Source organism: Ptychodera flava, chromosome 10, assembly GCF_041260155.1.
Source record: "Ptychodera flava strain L36383 chromosome 10, AS_Pfla_20210202, whole genome shotgun sequence".
In the NCBI taxonomy this organism is placed as follows: domain Eukaryota; kingdom Metazoa; phylum Hemichordata; class Enteropneusta; family Ptychoderidae; genus Ptychodera; species Ptychodera flava.
Window position 1 is genome coordinate 25,224,516 of NC_091937.1, and position 17,895 is coordinate 25,242,410.

The following is a 17,895-nucleotide window of genomic DNA, read 5'->3' on the forward strand; positions in this document are numbered from 1 at the left end:
GACATACAATGAGAGCTACTGAACAGAAGATATTATGAGACAACATTACTCAAAGCCATGAAGCGTTTATACTTTAGCCAATTCGTAATTTGCATATGTAATGAACTTTCCTAGTTAGGGTTATATAACTTGGTTGACTTGATCAAATTTGATGAAACTTGCTATGTACATGGAAGATACTATGATACAACATTATTGAAAGTTTTTAAGCATTTTCACTTCAGCTGATCAATTATTTGCATATTGCACAAATTTTCCAAACGAAGGATACATATCTAGACTGTCATGATCAGAGTTACTTGCTATGCATATTTGAGATACACTGAAAAGGTTTTTTTAGCAGTTTTAGATAAAGTTATTATTAATTTGCATATTTAAGAAATTTCCTAATTAGGGAAATATCTGAATTGACATGGAAGAAGTTTACTAAAGTTGCAATTTGCATATTTAACTAACTTTCCCAAGTAGGGATATAAGACTTGAAGGACCCTAAAATGTTTATGAAACTTGCTATGTATATTGATGAGACAATTAACTTGTACAAGTGAAATACATTTTGCATTTTTATGTAAACCAATTTATCATTTTATATCTAATGACCTTTCATAGTTAGGCATATAGAGCTTGAAGGGCTTGACCAAAGGTAATTACATAAAGTGCAGTGGCAATACAATGACAGCTTTCAACGAATTCCAGTAATCTTATTTCTGTTAATTACATACTTATTTACTCAATGACCTTGGAATTAATTTGTGGTGAATATTGTTCGTGATGTTTATCATAACAGTTAGAAGCATTTGGCCATCATTTAAATTCACAGACAACTGCAATTTATACAGAAACATGTGAGCATTTGCAATTCATGTCTGGTTGTCTAAAATGTTAATAGCCTCGAAGCAGCACACAGATCGCGGTTACCCACCATGTTTGCGATAGGACGGGGACTCTTGAAATAAACGATGCTATCTGAAGATGATGTATTTTAACCCGAATGAAACTATAGATATTTTTAAATTTATTTTCCAATTTTAAAATTACATGACTAATCATATTACTTTATCACTTAAATTGACAGCAACTATGTGATCGTGGTAAAGCCCTTTCTGTACTGTAATAATAACATTCGTTGCTTGCAGCAGCCTTCGACCTCCCCCGCTGGAGCTATTGGAAAAGCAGGGCGTAGCGCTACTGTAGGATTCTCAACTCAATAATAGGATTGTAATCCCCTTAATGGGTTTATTGTTTAGTATATAACGAGTGCGAAATCATTTGGGAAGGACATAAGTCTCTGAAGAGTTTCAGGCTGTGTTTTTTAAATCATCAAAAACGTGTACCTTGGTACAGCCTTACTGGAAAATAAATGAACGGTAATCAACTTTGCCGTTTATTTTTGTTGCAATTACTTAGAACACAACGTATACAGAAGTCAGGAAAGTGACACTATAATTAATTTGAGGATATCATCACCTTTTAAATCTTTAAATTTTCACTAAATTCCTCAGTTTACAAGCTGCTTCAACTGCATGAGAGCGGTTTTGTGTCCTTGGACAGCTAGAATGGTCACGGAATTAATGTGGTTCATTAGCTGACATTTTACAATCCTTACATTATTTCTAAAAAAACATTGCCCTCAAACTATTGCTATACACATTGACAAGTAAATAATGAACATAATTTTAAATATAGTTGAATATGTATATCACTGATTTTGTAGTCTAAGACAAGGTTTTAAGGGTCAATCCAAAGTGGAGGCTATCAACTGTTGTCGCATAATGATTGCTATTAACGGATATCGCGTCATTTCTTATTTAGCACCTACAACGCCGATTTTAGTATTTTCTACCATAGTTGACACAATCCACTTACGCGAAACTCAGAGGTCCTGATTCGACACCCGGTGATTACAAAAGACTAATGAGCAGTTGTTTAAAACAATACCTCATTGAAAGGAAGGAAGACGGTTACTTCAAAGGCCCAGAAAATAAAAAATGGAAGATCAATCTCACACTGCATCACGTGTAGGAAGGGTTACTGTCGGTCAGAGTCATCGTGGTCATTAATCTTAATTCAAAAGACTATAACTCTAATTAATTGTAGGGCTATATTTCACCTACAACCCACATCGAAAGCATTCTCGCTAGATCTCCATAGTAAAAATTAACAAAACAATAAGGCAAAATCAAAAAAGAAAGGAACTAAAAAATCATTATAATCCAACAGCGAGTAATCAATGGATAGAGTTTTCACACAGCACTATATACTAGAGCTCACTACAGTTGCAATAATTTCTTGGATTTCGATATACATCATTGAAAGGAAGAAAAACAGTACTTCAAAGGTTCAGAAAACAAGGGGAGATCAATCACACGATGCTCACGTGAAGGGAGGTTTACTGTCATTCAGAGTCATTGTTAGTCGTTTGAGCTAAATTCAAAACACTAAATTCTCTATCGTAGGGCGATATTATAGTAGGTATATAGGTATGTAGGCAGGCAGGCTGGCATTATGAAACTAGGAGTATTAATCTTTACGGCCCTGATACGGGTTTTGCGGACCGAGCGTGCGAGGGCTCGTACGCCGCACGACCGAAGTCCGTACAAACTGTGTCAGGGCCGTAAAAGGTTTTATCATATACCTTATTATCACTAAATATTTCAGGAAAGTTATTTGTTTTTTATTTTATTGCAAAAGCCAAAGCCAAATCACTTCGCACATTGATATGACGTAATCCATTTACATGTAAACAAACTCATTCTCAACCACAGCTGTCACTCCCAAACGCACCAACAAAATAGGGAAGGAGACCTTTGCTAAAGTTAAACAAATGCGAACATTTAAGAAACATTTTCAAATATGAACATTATGTGCTTACAGATCAAAATTGCGACACACGTACCCATTTCTAATCATTTAAACGTCTGAATGCACGCGGCAACGTACGACGAAAATAGACTTCAAGTTGAAACACAAGAACGCGACAACACGGAGTGTGTCAACGTGCAACGTCAGCAAACACATCAAAATCGAAAAACAAATACAACAGTCAACAAACTGAATCACTGACTATCACTGTCAGATTCGATGACAAAGGGACGGCTTCTCTTGACTCTCGGTGCAAGCATGTTATTCATGTGCATGCGATGGCGGGCGCGTTTTCTGTGTTCGGTTGCAGCAGGGATAGTGGTCTCTTCGCGATCAGTGAATTTGCATCTAGTTTCGTCGGGCACTCCGTCTTCACGCCTGTCACCGTGGCAGGCTGAGAGTTGTACCTCTGCAGATTGGCGACATCGGTTAGAATGCTTGATACACGGCGAAGGTCATCGATGTAGACGGTGTCATAATGCTGAAGACCAGACACCGACTTTGCTAAGGGTTTGCACTTGTTTTGTGAATGGAGTGTTTCGTGTTTCGTCCAGCAAATGACATAAATTTTGCAGCCGGTTGCATGAAAGACCATGGCTTGTTTTTAACCAATCGATCGCGGATAAAACCACAGCAAGGAGTTGATCTTATGAGTATGAATCGGTTGAATAAAAACGGACTATCGTCGTTGCACGCGTCAATGGTTCTCCGACTGATGAACTCGCGGTAGATCGAAATCGGGTCATGGTCACTACTTGGAGCTTCAAACTCGAGGGGAGGAGGGGGGAGCGACAGTCCATGTACTTTCGGTCTCGAGTCTCGAGTCTCGAATCTTCGTATCACGCTCTCGAAATTTCAGGAGCAAGTGTCCAGAGTTGTCTTCTCTGTAATTTGTTCGTCGCCAAAGGTCAGTTTTTTATGTTCGTCACAAAGTTCTTCGTAAAGATATACCACAGCGTGAAGATGATAGTTTCACCGCCCTTCTTTCCAAAAACGCCAGATTTCCACATAGGATAACGTTTCTCCTCAGGAGAAATTGCCTCAGATGCCTGAGACTTTCCTCCTATCCATCCCACGCTTCTTGAGTTGCATCCGCTTTGCCTTCAGTGCTTCGTTCGCTAGGTCTAATTATTTATCATTTAGAGAAACGCCGTATTGATTTTCCAAAAAAACCTCTCGATGTTGTGTTCCACGCCCGAGATCGAATCAGGCTCGTAGTCACTCGTATCGTCTTCTTCATATTGATGAAAAATGCCGCTAGGTATTTTTTCAGTTGCTTGCAGTTGCTGGGATGTCAGAGAGCTCACGATTGTCGTCATACCGAGTCTCGATATATCGCCGCATATTGTTTACTTCTCTTTCGGCCGCTCTGAGGGTACTGATCTTTTGCTGGGATTTGATGAAATTGTTCGCGCAATCCATGTCTTCGTTTTCTATCGGGGATATGCAGATATTTGTCTTAGTTTTTTTGAAAGCCATTATTGATATCACCGAACAAGATACTTTTCAGATTTTCTGCTGGAATTCTCTGCAACCACTGCATTATTTCATCAGCTTGTGCCATGGTGTATCGATTAGCATTAAGGACTGAAGAACGCAGGCGACAATTTTTGAATCTCGCGCTGATGTGTTTACAAGTTGGGAACCAGAGTGAAAGTAGTTCAAAAATGAGCATGAATGCACCTATTGGGACAAGGTGTGCCTAGGCTTGTATATATACGGCAAGTTATAACACAAATGTGAGGGCGCTTTTTTCCATAGCGTTACACATAAACGGGGCTCAAGGTATATGATAATATGAAATATAATCTTACTAGCTGGGCGACAAGAGGAATTCGCCAAAAACCTACATCATGGTATATGCACAGCATCACGTCGAGCTTCGGACAAACAGTATGTACGTTTCCAGGTATCTTGTTTTGAATTTTGTCGAGCAAAACAACCTGACGCTTAGTACCTTGTCTTAAGGAATGCTGTGTGTGAATTTGTTTTGTAATACAGCAGCGAGAATTATATATAAGATGATAAAATGAAGACATATTCATTTGTTAAATTATTTGCAAATTTATTTTATTACAGGTAAAGGTGGAAATTGGTACGATGTTTCTTGTGATGAAATCCGCCCCTTCATTTGTGAAACTTCAAAGAACGGAGCAACATTTGCGAAATACATGGGTGATGCTACTGAAGAGGAAAAAGCATATAACGCGATTAGAACTGCTTTGAAAAAATCTCGTCTTTAAATTGCGTAAAATTAATCAAACGAGTTAGGTTCTCTATGAAGGTTGCAATATAACGAATACCGAATATAAATAAGCGAATTGAAAAATAGAAAAGTGAATGAGCTTAAATTTGACATTACTGCAATATCTTATTATAGACTCCCAAATTAATTTTAATCGTGTTGATTATAACAGTTGACGGGAGACATACAAGTTGAGAGCTTTGTTTCTTTGATATATCCCACCACAATTGGGTATTATCACTATCATACTACGCAGTAATCAAATCAAATAAAAGAAATAAAGTATTCTAGTGGTGTGTAAAAATCACTTTTCACGTTATAAGCTGTCATTCGATTATTGGAGAATCCAACGCTTCTTTGATTATCAGCATTTCCTCTAGACTACAAAGTGTACAATAGTACGCGCTCGGTATTCTTTTTACTATTGTTATAAATGGCCCAGTTTGTCTATTCAGCATCACTTGGTCATTCTCACAGTTAAATCGATGTGAAATGACTGACATCATATTCTGTGAGAAAGTGGAAGATGTCATTTTGAAACTCAACACAACAGGTAACCAAAAACACATGTGAAAAGGCGATCAATTTTAATACTACCTATTAAACATTTGAGGCCATTATCAGAAATGTGGCTAAAGATAGAAAAAGAGAAGAAGAAGATTGTGATCTCTCAAATGAACGTTTATCACTAAATTAAACTCCTTTACAGAAAAGTACATATCAAATCATTTCAATTTTATAAACGAAAAGCACAATTGAAATCGGACAAGAAGTAGTAAACATTTGATGATCAATTACTGACGAGCCTGAACAAAAATTGACACAAGAAAATGAACAGCAAAAACTGGAAAGCTGCAAAATGGCTATGACACTGAAGCCGAGACAGACGAGACGAAGATAACTGGTGAAAAAGACAAACAGCTAGCTATCTCACAGCAACATGGGGTAAAATACCAAATGATGATATCTGAAAGAACCATAGATTTCGTCAATGACAGAAAGCAAGATGCAAGGTGCATAAATATTGTCCATTGAATAGGAGAAAGCAAAACAAAATTCCGAAACAAGAAATGAACGACAGAAATATGCAAAGATTTAGGACAAGAAAAACAAAAACACCTTAAATCTTGCAGAAATCGCCGCATAACCGCCTAAAAGAGGGGACATGCCAGCCAAGAGTCTTCTCAACTGACTACCCCCCCACCCCCATTCCGAAGAGTATAGTGCTCATGACGTGAAAGGTGTCGGCAAAATGGAGAGTGTGTTTAAAAGGGAAAGCACACAACGACAGATGTGTTCACAACAATATTGAATCAGCAGAAACTAAATCCATCAATATCTACAGAAGCAATGATGTCTTTAACACACCAAATGGTTTTGAAAGCAGTTATAAAATGCGAGATTAAACTCGACTTTGAAAAGCAGAAATAACGTATTTTACTGGTTGAGAGATCGTGATGCTTAATTGCATTATCAACCTTCATTCTACCGCCATATTCTTATTCAATTGTACATGTGAACGGTTCCGAGGTAACCAAGGTGTCTGGTAAGGACTTGATATTTGACTAATGTACGTAACACCTGAGACGTTGCTACGTTGAAACACCACGAGACATTTTTCACTCCAAGCAAGGAGGCCCTCAGGGCAAGAATAATCTTTCTTGAGGACCACTTCTGTAAGTGTCCTAAACACAAAAAACACCTGTTGAGAAGCATTGTGACTTGGCGTATTGTTTGAGAAATATCGAATTTAAAGGAAACGTCAATCCGGTTATCAAACTTATCATCTGAAAAATTTATAACAAAAACTAAATTGTCGTTACTTTTATGATACCAGAGATACTCACGAATAGAAGTGTAAAGTTGGTCATATGATCACATTCACATACTACCATGAGTTCGCCATGATGTGCCTCGGTCGAAGGGTACAGCCGTCGTCGGACCAAGCATCGTTCAGATCTCACTTGTTTCAGTTCCAAATCAATGGAGAGGCAGAGAAATGAGAAAATTAGGAAACGTCAAACCAGGTATAAATGTTAGCAGCATGGAGGCAAAAATCATGGAATCAAGGCTGAGTGAAACCAAGACATTAAATAAATGCAATACGCTTGCTTTCAAAGCAGGTGTGATGGTAATAATACTGAATATTATAAATGAAAAAACCCAGCTGTTATAATACTCGAACGACGCACGATAAAAAACAAAGGAAGGTTTTCGCAAACTTTTCAAGTTGGTGAACTAACAAGCTGCTTGGTCATTCCTATCGTATCATTACAATGCACATTTGAAATCCTTTTTTACTCACAATAAAGCATTAGGGGAACGCTCCATCATTGCCAGCTTAAAGGCAGGGGGAGCCTATAAATACCCCCTATCTCCCTGGGGATTCATAATCCAACATGAGTGGCACAAGGTAACAACGTCAACGAATGCTCCCGAAAATCTGGATCTTTCAACAACCATGGTGTAAATTAAAGCACTGTTCCAACATATTACGTTTTGTGAATACTTGTGGCATCACCCTGTTGGCGAAATTCTCTCATTTTTTCCATTTTAAGTTGATTTTTATGCAAAACTGATTCGATGCTGTGTTCGAAGCGTCCAACAAACAATAGATGAAAGCATTCAAACAGCTGCCAATCACGAGGGGACGCGGAAAGGTGCAAACGATCAAACATTTGTTGTGTGCATCGGATCGATTACGATGTCAACAATGAATAAACGATTCTTACTACTGAACGAAAAAACTTGACCAACGGTTACTGAACAAGCGCCTCAATGAATTCAGACACAAACGGACTACTTCATGGTTTCAAGCAGATTGCCTCTCACTTTTTGTTCGTTGATATGTGTACCTGTAGGCCTATGAATGGGTGATGTGTGTGTTGACCTGCAGTACGATATTTTACGATAGATCGCTTTTGGAAGTATGTTGTGGCCTAGCCCTGCGTACGATGATGTGTATTCCCGGCGTTATACGGCCTCCCACCACAGCTCTGCTGATTACCATGGACAAAACCGGCAACATGCGGATCCAATTTGGACGGAGCACGAAAAACTACTTTCTAACTGTTTTCGGCCGAAATCAACTCGATTCCGATCTACATGTATGCAGCCTACCCAAACCACTCAACCGCTCACAGACTGCGAAAAAAATGCTCTCGTGACGTCCAAAACCATTGTTTGCTCGCGATGCACGGTCAATTGCTCATGCAGTGGACGGGCATTGTATACGTTCATGCCACGATTACATGTATACAGGTGCCCATGAGCTTCATTATTTCCTGTCGGGTCGGGGCGATGAAACTAAATCGTGATTGATTCATCTCTGTCGGATTTGACCAAAAAGAGACACTTGCCATAGATTATAGCATCAAATGTTGACCGTCCAGACTGAAACATGCATGATAAAAGGTCTGAAGATCGCCGTGATCAGTGATGTCTTTCTTCTCTATACGTTTTTTTGAGCTAGCTTTTTACTAATTGTTCGAGTATTAGCTGACGTTTTTTTGAAAACTTAATCAATTTTTCTTTCCCAACCAGGGCACAACATTACCTTTTTTACATTCATGGTAACCTAGGATGAATTAAATCGCAGATTAATAGACTCTTATGTTCTTCCTCGATTGTCTGTGACTGATTTTGCTATCCCAATATCAATATTGCGTTCGCACTCGGGTGTCTTGAAACTTACGTCATTCACTGAAATAGTTTTCGGACAAACTCAAGAAATTCGACAACTACTAACGAATAGTCGGCAAAATTTACAGAGATAAGCAATAATAATTATGGTCATTTTACCGTCTTTTTCACCATTTTTGCCGTCTTTAGCTAAGCGGACTCGTTTGACGGAAGCAGTATATAACGATCTGAGTTCCCATATTTTTACCCTACCGTACGAGTGTAGTATTCGAATGAGTGAGATCATAATCTTACGCTGTTCCGAGTGGTCTGGAGATTTTTTATAATATACAATAAATTGACCTTATCAAAAGTACTCTGTTTTACATTGCTTGGATATTGATATTTTTTCCGTACGTTTTGACTGTTGATTTGAAGTCTTTTGATTCTCCATTGGCAGCAGCACATGTACGGTTACAACCGTCATGTGATGATCAGAGTGTGTTTGTAAAGTTGTCGAGAAGTTGTTCAGAAGAAAAATCATTTTGTATTTAGAGGCTTCAGTTATGGATTTTTCAAGATAAACAAATCATTATACATTTCCTACGTCTTTGAAACGGGGATTACGGTAATGTGATGAATGTGATGAAATTTTGTGAACGTCTTTGCAATGTGTTTCCACGATGAGTGTGAACTGATTCTTTGTTAGTAAAAATCGTCAGAAATGGTCGAGTGACCGTGATAAAATAAACACAGATGCAAAACCATTGCGAGGAAGATAGTAAGAAATTCACATTGCAATATTTGCTGTCGTATTTCTCAGCAGGAATAATAAGTTTTTACACGTGTGTATAAGAACAGCAAGCAGGTGTTCGGCGGTCAATTGCTTCTATCATGATCTTGATCGCAGCTATTTGGCGAGAAGACAGCGGGTACTTATAATCTCGCACAATTATTGATATCATGTCTTTGTGTTACAGTGACGGCACCAATAATTTTGACGATGAGATACAGCTGGATATTGATACACTACCTAATTAGGTTTGTCAGTTTGCTCTTGAATTTACCCTTTTAGTGGTCAACTTTTACAACTTTGCGCCAACATCAGACAGACTAAAACAGCAGGTGACGCAGCAAGATGTCTGTAAACTAATTTACTATGTAGTATGTTTATATCTTTACAGCAGCTATCAGTTTCAATGGTGACACACACAGAGACTGGTTGCCAAGTTTTACAAGCAGTTCAAATTCACGGAGAGGTGGTAAAGGTGGTAAAAGAACTATGTTTACTGCAAATTTAGACTCAGAGGACAGTGTTCTTTGTAGTTGAATATCAATATAATACAATCTTGTCAATATAGAAAACTGTTGTCTGAGTTTTTTAGGCTAGAAAGTTGCTGACACAAAGACCTTGGGTTGTTAGTTTTAGATTTTTTGTGTTTAATAAAAACGTCGGATCAACTAGAAATGATAAACATTCTTACAATGTTGCAATGTTTTTATCACTTGTCGCTACAATCTTGTCAATATAGAAAACAAATGACGTTCACGAAATAGCCTGAAACCCCCAAGTTCACTTCGTACTGAAGTAGGCCCCGATGTCAGCTCTTTGAGAAATGTGGTGTCATTCATTTGTTGATAACCAAAGTAAAGTTTGTTCATTTTACACATCACTCTATATTTTTGAAGTCATGAACTTTATTGATATTCAACTACAAAGAACACTGTCCTCTGAGTCTAAATTTGCAGTAACATCGTTCTTTTACCACCTCTCCATGAATATGAACTGCTTGTAAAACTTGGCAACCAGTCTCTGTGTGTGTCACCATTGAAACTGATAGCTGCTGTAAAGATATAAACATACTACATATTAGTTTACAGACATCTTGCTGTGTCACCTGCTGTTTTAGTCTGTCTGATGTTGGCGCAAAGTTGTAAAGTTGACCACTAAAAGGGTAAATTTGAGAGCAAACTGACAAACCTAATTCGGTAGTGTATCAATATCCAGCTGTATCTCATCGTCAAAATTCTTGGTGCCGTCACTGTAAAAATTTTCGATTGGAGGCAGCTCAAATCAGCCGTGATATATTCGGAATCGTGTTCTCACTGGACATCGAACTGCCTGCTATCAACAGTACGTTATGTACCATCGACGGTAACACATTGGTCGTAATCTTGTCTAATTCTGCCCCGACGTTTATGCCGTCCAGAAATTTCAAAGCTAGATTTTTTCACCCTGACATATAATACAGCGACCTTGCACACTAATGACCATTCCACTGTTTCTGTTGTGGTTTGTTGGTTTTTTTTAATTTGCTCCATGGCCCCGGTAAGATTTTTTCAATACGATACACAGTTTGAAATTTTTTCAAGGTAAATTTAGTATATTCCCATTTGTGGGGTAAAATTTTCTGGAGTGAAAGTTTGAGTTGGCGCTGATAGAGTAGACGTCGAGCCCGGCACAGTTGACTGGGACCCGGTCGGTTTGGGGTCGTTTAGTCCAGAAACCTGCAGCAGAGTTCTGTATGATCACCGTTCGGCATTTGGGTGATTTTTTGGTCAAAGTAATGCAGTAACAATTTACGCCAGATTCTTTGTATTGTTTTTGTCACAACCGTCATACGCGTATACGGACGGTTTTCGATTAAAAACGGTAGTAATATCCAGTGCTCGTAAATGCGTGAAAAATTTATTCAGTGACTGTTTACGCAGCAGTCGTAAATACGACTAGGATTTACCACCACGTAACACTGTAAACACTGCATCAACAGTCCATACAAAAATTTTGTGCTGAATCGAGGGAGATAACAATTGCGGTAGAAAAGGTCAGTCCATCATCCGTCAAAGTTGTTGATCGGAAAAATCTTCACTGAGCGCCAACTACATGAGTGGCTGTTATAGTTGTACACGTAGTTCTGTGGCTTTCCACTGTCCCTTGTTACGAGCTATGTTCAAAGTGCGTCAAGCTACGAATATTTTCATGTACTGAGTTACAGACATCGGTGAAGTACCGGGTACATTGATTTTGTTCAAAACCACTGCCTGTTTGTTCCTCGTGTTGTTTTTTTGTGTCCCTAACGTCGACTGGCTCTATGTGCGTACAAACATAGCAGTCGGGATTAAGATTTCCTGGATAAATAGATACACTCATCGTTTATTCCGCCTCTGACGCAAAGATACACACTGTTTTACATGTGCCACTCCTAGGCCCTGGGATCGATTTCCATACCTTTAATGAGTTGGTGGGTGTGTGTGTGTCAATATGTACGCACTGATAACAACGAATTTTAAATTTGACGCCTAAACTAAGCATGGCCAGTGATTGGACAGAAACGCCGTTCCACTTATCACGGACACCCCCACCAAGTGTAACATTTTGTTTATTGGGTCCTAAACGCAACTAAATGCAACGTCAGAAGTGAGCTGAGCAAAATCACCTAAGTTTTCCAGACAAAGCATAAAGAAAATTTTCACTGGCGCTTGTCGCATGACAATGCTTTCTCAGAGAAGCAGGTCATTAGTCAAGATTTCAAAACTTCAGTACTTGATGCTGACCGAATATGACTAGAAAGTCTATTCATCTGTGCAGTCGTAGCTCTCGTTTTCCCGGACGAATATGGATTGCAACGGGAAAACCCCAAGTCATGCAATGGAAAAAGAGTTATTCCGTCGCAACGTACGAGAGCTATGGCTGCTTGCTACAGCGACATACGAGAAAGAACGATCATCATAATTTGAGTCTTGTTGGTTGAGTTGTAAGAGAAACCGTCTTCGTCTCTTGAACGGAGAGATCTGAATTCTGGTTTATGAAATCGAAAACTTTAGTGTATACACAGTCCATCATAACAGACTAGTTTGTGACAGTGTAATACTGTCAGTAAAATTGTCTCGGGTTTATTGGAAGAGAATTGAGAAAATTGAGACATGATTCTTGAAGTTGACCGGCAATGTTAGCAGTGAGTTGAGTTTTCTGTTTGTCTGTGATTTGATGTAGTAAATAAGTCAGCATATCAAAATTAGACTACAACATATCGAAATCGGACCATGTATTTATCTTACATGGCTACACTAGGCTTACATTAGATAAAAGATAAAAACAGTTAACTGCCGGCTAAGTACAAAGCTGGGATCGAGGTACGGGCCCCGGTACGGGCGGAACGAATCATTGTCCCGGGAACGCTAGCGCTTACAAAAGGCGAAGTTGGTCAGTTTTGTTTTAGTGTTATGTCCCCTTGGCCGAAATGTTCTGCACCTGTGAATGCCAGACCCTTGTCCATAACAGAGCAGAAAACATCAAAACAGTTTTGTATATAGTCATTCAAGTCACTTGAACTGGACCATTGATTCATGTCATACCGTCGTACCGATCGACACGATCGCAAGCGTAGCACTCGTCGCTGACGTGTAATGCATACCATTCAATGTCAGCTTAGAGCGTACGGACATACGCGAGCGCGTTCATGTATGGCCGTGGTTTGAGGGACTGTGAAATTATCGTGTGTCGCAACGCATTTCTTTTCATTTTCGACCAAACATGGTGACTTTGGTATTTTACAACAGAACATGCACTTTTTGCTAGTATCCGGTTCAACTAAATGGACAATGGACTCATCGTTTGGTGTCGCCGTTCTCAACTATCGAAAAATCCAATCCTTGTGGACTGACCAGGTGGGAGTGCAGAGTGTAGAATTTGGGACTTAGAGGATATAATTTGTTTGCGTTCCTGCAAGCCTTATCCGAAGCATTCTTTGTAGTTTCATCGCCCTCGTTCACGCTGAATATTCATAGACGTGGGCACTATCCGGTTCTCGGGGCCTGAACCGGATAGTGCCCACGTCAAAATTTGTATGGCCAAAAGCTGGAATGTTAACTTAGAAGTACCCGACTAACCCGAGTTGGTTATCAGAGGATTAATATGTATGTCAACATATGCGAAAAGATTACCTTTTAGTGTAAACAAAACATTAGCACTGCCGAAACTATTTTTAGCATGGCCAACGCAAGTCGGCGCCTGACTTGATGATGCCCCCCCCCCCCTGTCCGGCACTCAGGATTTCCGACCAGTGTTAAAAGTGCCGTCCAGCACTTGCTGTTACTTTGAGGTCATCATTTAGTTCATAAAATTGCATGAAGAGTTTACAAAAACAATGGTAATATAGACTCCCTTTCAATAAAATGCTTTTAATTAACGTACGCTGATTTTGCATACGGAAAACTATTTTACCTGGTTGAGGGTACGTTCACAAAGATCATTGCCCTTTGAACTAAAGTTTTCCTGTCGCACAATATCTCTGTACGATCGAAAGGAGACAAACTGAAGATTTTCTGCTTTGTATGAATGTTTAAAACCCTATAAAAGAAAGTACGGTAGCGAAAATCAGCACAACAAAACAGGACTTTTACTAAAACGTACTCTTTCAATTTCAGTTCAGACTCAATGAATGGCATTGCGGAAAGGTGCATGCAATGCAATGAAAGTCACGAGCAAACTTTGGTGTCAACGGATCCAGTCTTTGAATTATCAATGAACACTCACTTATTTTTCTGGTCAAAGAGCCAAAGGCTACTTGTCCATCGCAACAAGCCCCTTTGTTTGCAGCGTGTTCATTTTTAGCCGGATGCCGGCCAAATTGACCGGCTACTTCCGTATTTTGGCCGGCTACTTTTCAGCAATGTTTCGCTCTCTAGCCCCGAAATTCTGGTTTTGATAATAATATTTTGATATTTTTGTTGTCTTGCAAGCCGGAGATAACATTTCAGAAGTGCCGATGTGGCTATATGTAGTCTAGCAATTTACGCGGTGAACTTTTTGCTATCTAGTATCAGCCTGTAGTACCGCGATCTGCGAACGTGTACTGTACTTGGAATCGTTCTCGAGGTCAACCTTGATTTCCCGACTACAGCCCGAATTATTCTGACTTTCACTTTGGGTTTAGCTTACCATTGGACTTCCGTTACGCCCACGAATAGCCGACAATTTCCGAATAAAGCCTACATTTGTTTCTCTCAAACGCGAAAGAGAAGAAAGAGTCTCTAACGTGGAAGAGAAAGTCGACGCTTGAGAGCTTTGGTTTTCTACCTAAGAGTAGGGCCTTATCTGATGGGTTTGGTAGGTTTTTGATCAAAAGAAAAGCGACCAAAAGTTACTGAGTCTCACTTTTATGTAAAACTGTTAAAGAGGCTCCCCACCTAACTATCCAAAATGTTTTGGTGTCTTGTTTGTGTTTGATTCGTTTCGAAAATGTGCTCCTACATTCTTATCCGATTGTTTGTGTTATGAAATGTTTGTTTCGCTTCGGATATGTGTAGAGAAGTTTGGATAAGTGTGTACGGTAATGTTTTCTTTGTGTGGGGAAAGCTTATGGCGAGACGCAGCCGGGACTATGGTGTTACAATGTTGAAAGAGTGGCCCTTTGACGCTTGCGTTTCGAAACCCGAGTGTGGTTGCTCATCAGTCGCATTTTAGGTTCTTTCCTTAGTTTGTGTTTGTGAAAATTTATTTTAATGCATTTTTCCATTGTCTTCTGGCTCTGTGTCGCAGTCAATTACTCGAGCTACTGTCCACCGACTGGCCTCGTCAACTGCCTCTACTATTTCTCTTTTCTTATATGTAAGTGTGGCAATACTGTTTACAAACGGATCCGGCTAGCAATTTTTTGATTTCGCTCTATAGGAGATGTCATGTCACAGGATACGCGCAGCTCTTTGAGTCCTTACTCCTACGTTACGTTGTTTGCACGTGCATGAAAAAGCTCGACACGTGGAAAGAACGTTCCATGCTGTTCTGATTACATTTGCATAGATGATCAATGCGCGTTGCTGAAGTGAAGCGTCCGAAAATAGGAAAGTTGAACGAAAATGAACGAAGAACGATATTTTGTTTCACTATATTTCTAGTTAAACTTAGTTTAGAGCCTAAATTAAAGAAGAAACTAGATTATTTGCATTGAAAAGAGGGTAGTTCACTTTTTTCCTGTCAACATACCGGTAGTTCCATGTGCAAGCATATGTGTATGCCCGTGGTACTGAGTGAGTCGTTACAGCCCTGACGTTCCTATCATAGCACGTACCATCTGGATAAGATAATCGCAGCAATGGAACATTAACACCTTTGGGGATTAAAGTCTTCTGTTTGTCACCCGAGTTGGCAGGCAGCAACTCGGGTTTCAGGTGACATCCAAGTTAATGGAGCCTTCCCTAATGTCGGATTGAAGTCCAAAACACATAGTTTATATTGCTATTGTCCGACTGCAAAAAGAAACGTAATTTAAAATGAAAATTACTGAAAACAGTTCCCAGAGAAAGTAGCAGAAGGTTTATCAGGAAAATATTAGTTTTGCCGTCTTTTATGAAATAAAATATTTATGATAATGAGCGAGAGCTTTAACACAGGAACGACTGTCACTTTGGATTTCAAAATAGGAAAATCTTGGCTATCTTATCTGTTAAATGCGAAATTACAGTAAACGATCATAGTAAATGTTACATATTTATGACATCGTACGTTCATGTAATATATCACTAATGCAATAATGTCCCATACCTGATTTGGATAGGCAATAAACAATATGACTGTGTCGATCAGATTGTGTAGTGTTATATCTCCAATGCTCGCAGAAGGCGGACAGCGTAGATTTTTCAACAGTCTGTAGCATTTGACAAAGTAAATCGTTGACATAAAATCATTGCTAGGCCTTGGAGCACTTGGATTGTTCACAGTGAGTTTAATCATTACGTAAAATAAGATGTGGGATAACTCTGGTACTGACATATAATTTAAATATAGTAGGTAAAAGGACAAACTGGTGAATCAGTTGTCAACTTCAGCAATTTCGTCCCGTTTATCGCCTATTATATGCGCAGAAAAATTATACACAGTGTGGTACCGTATTGTTATCAATGTATGCATATTGCAATCTATTGGAAATTATTCTTTGCCTGAAAAACGTATCAAAAACACTAAAGATGCTGGCAACAGCACTAAAACGGCTTAAACGGCGTAACTTTTCAGGGTGAATTCTCATTCAAAATGTGTTTTTCGTTGGAAAGGCAAGGATTTATACATGCTTTTCTATGCGTTTGGATGTGTCTATTCATAAACGCACAATCAAGCGCCGGTGACAGAGGTACGTGCACGAGACAACGAACCTCAAAAAATGTTCAACTTTTGACCTACAAATTGCGCCCTCTCGACCTGAAATGTTCATTTTTGATCCAACTGATTAAATAGAGATGGTGGCAATAAATTAAATGACGACATCTCTCCATGTGATCATACAGGCACTTCTGTCAAAGTTATTTTGCTGAACGGGACAAACAAGACAAGTGCAATGTAGTTATCGGTGCCTTTTCTTTCTATCTCTGTATCTCGACCGATCTCTGTAGGTCTGTCTATATGCCTGTCAGACTCAATTAACACCGTCACCTCCCTCCTTCCCTCCCTCCCTGTCTGTCAGTCAGTCTGTCTGTCTGTCTGTCTGTCTCTGTCTCTCTCTGCCTCGAATCAATAACAAGTTATTGTCATCATCGATTATTGCACATGTGTAAACATTCATGTCAGAGATGAGATACCGTACAGTTTCACAACCTATTTAAAGTAGTTTGAAGCTTAAACTTTATATAGTAAGATATCTATTCGCAGAAAGGACCAAACGTTGTCAAATGTTATAATTGCGGTCCAATTCTGTTGTTCCGAAAGGATAAATACGAATATTAAAAACTTTAGGTCTAAAGTATGAAGAACTTCGAAGCTTGGCGAAAGAATAAATTACTGTAAAATGGCGCATAAAGATAGCATTGTAAAGTGTAGTTCGGAAGCTAGAGAGAAAGTGTCTTTTCCATAATCAACGTTTCTTACTAAACGTACGTTTTGGCTTGGCAGAACAAACGTCAAACCTCCGAACGTTGTTGCATTTATTGCATCATGTTTCGTGTTTTATCTTCGCATATGATGAATAGTTTGTGTCGTCAGAGGAGTTTCCATATTCTACGTTTAAAACAAGCGTATCAACTGCACGAATGAGCCTTACGGGTAGGAACAGGAGATGAAGAGAAAGATGATTTAAAATTCTTATAAAATTGCAGTCACGAAAAGACCTCGATTACTTTTCACGGTTTTAAATGTGTGTACAACACCTTCTATTCGAAAGATGAGAATATTTTCAAGA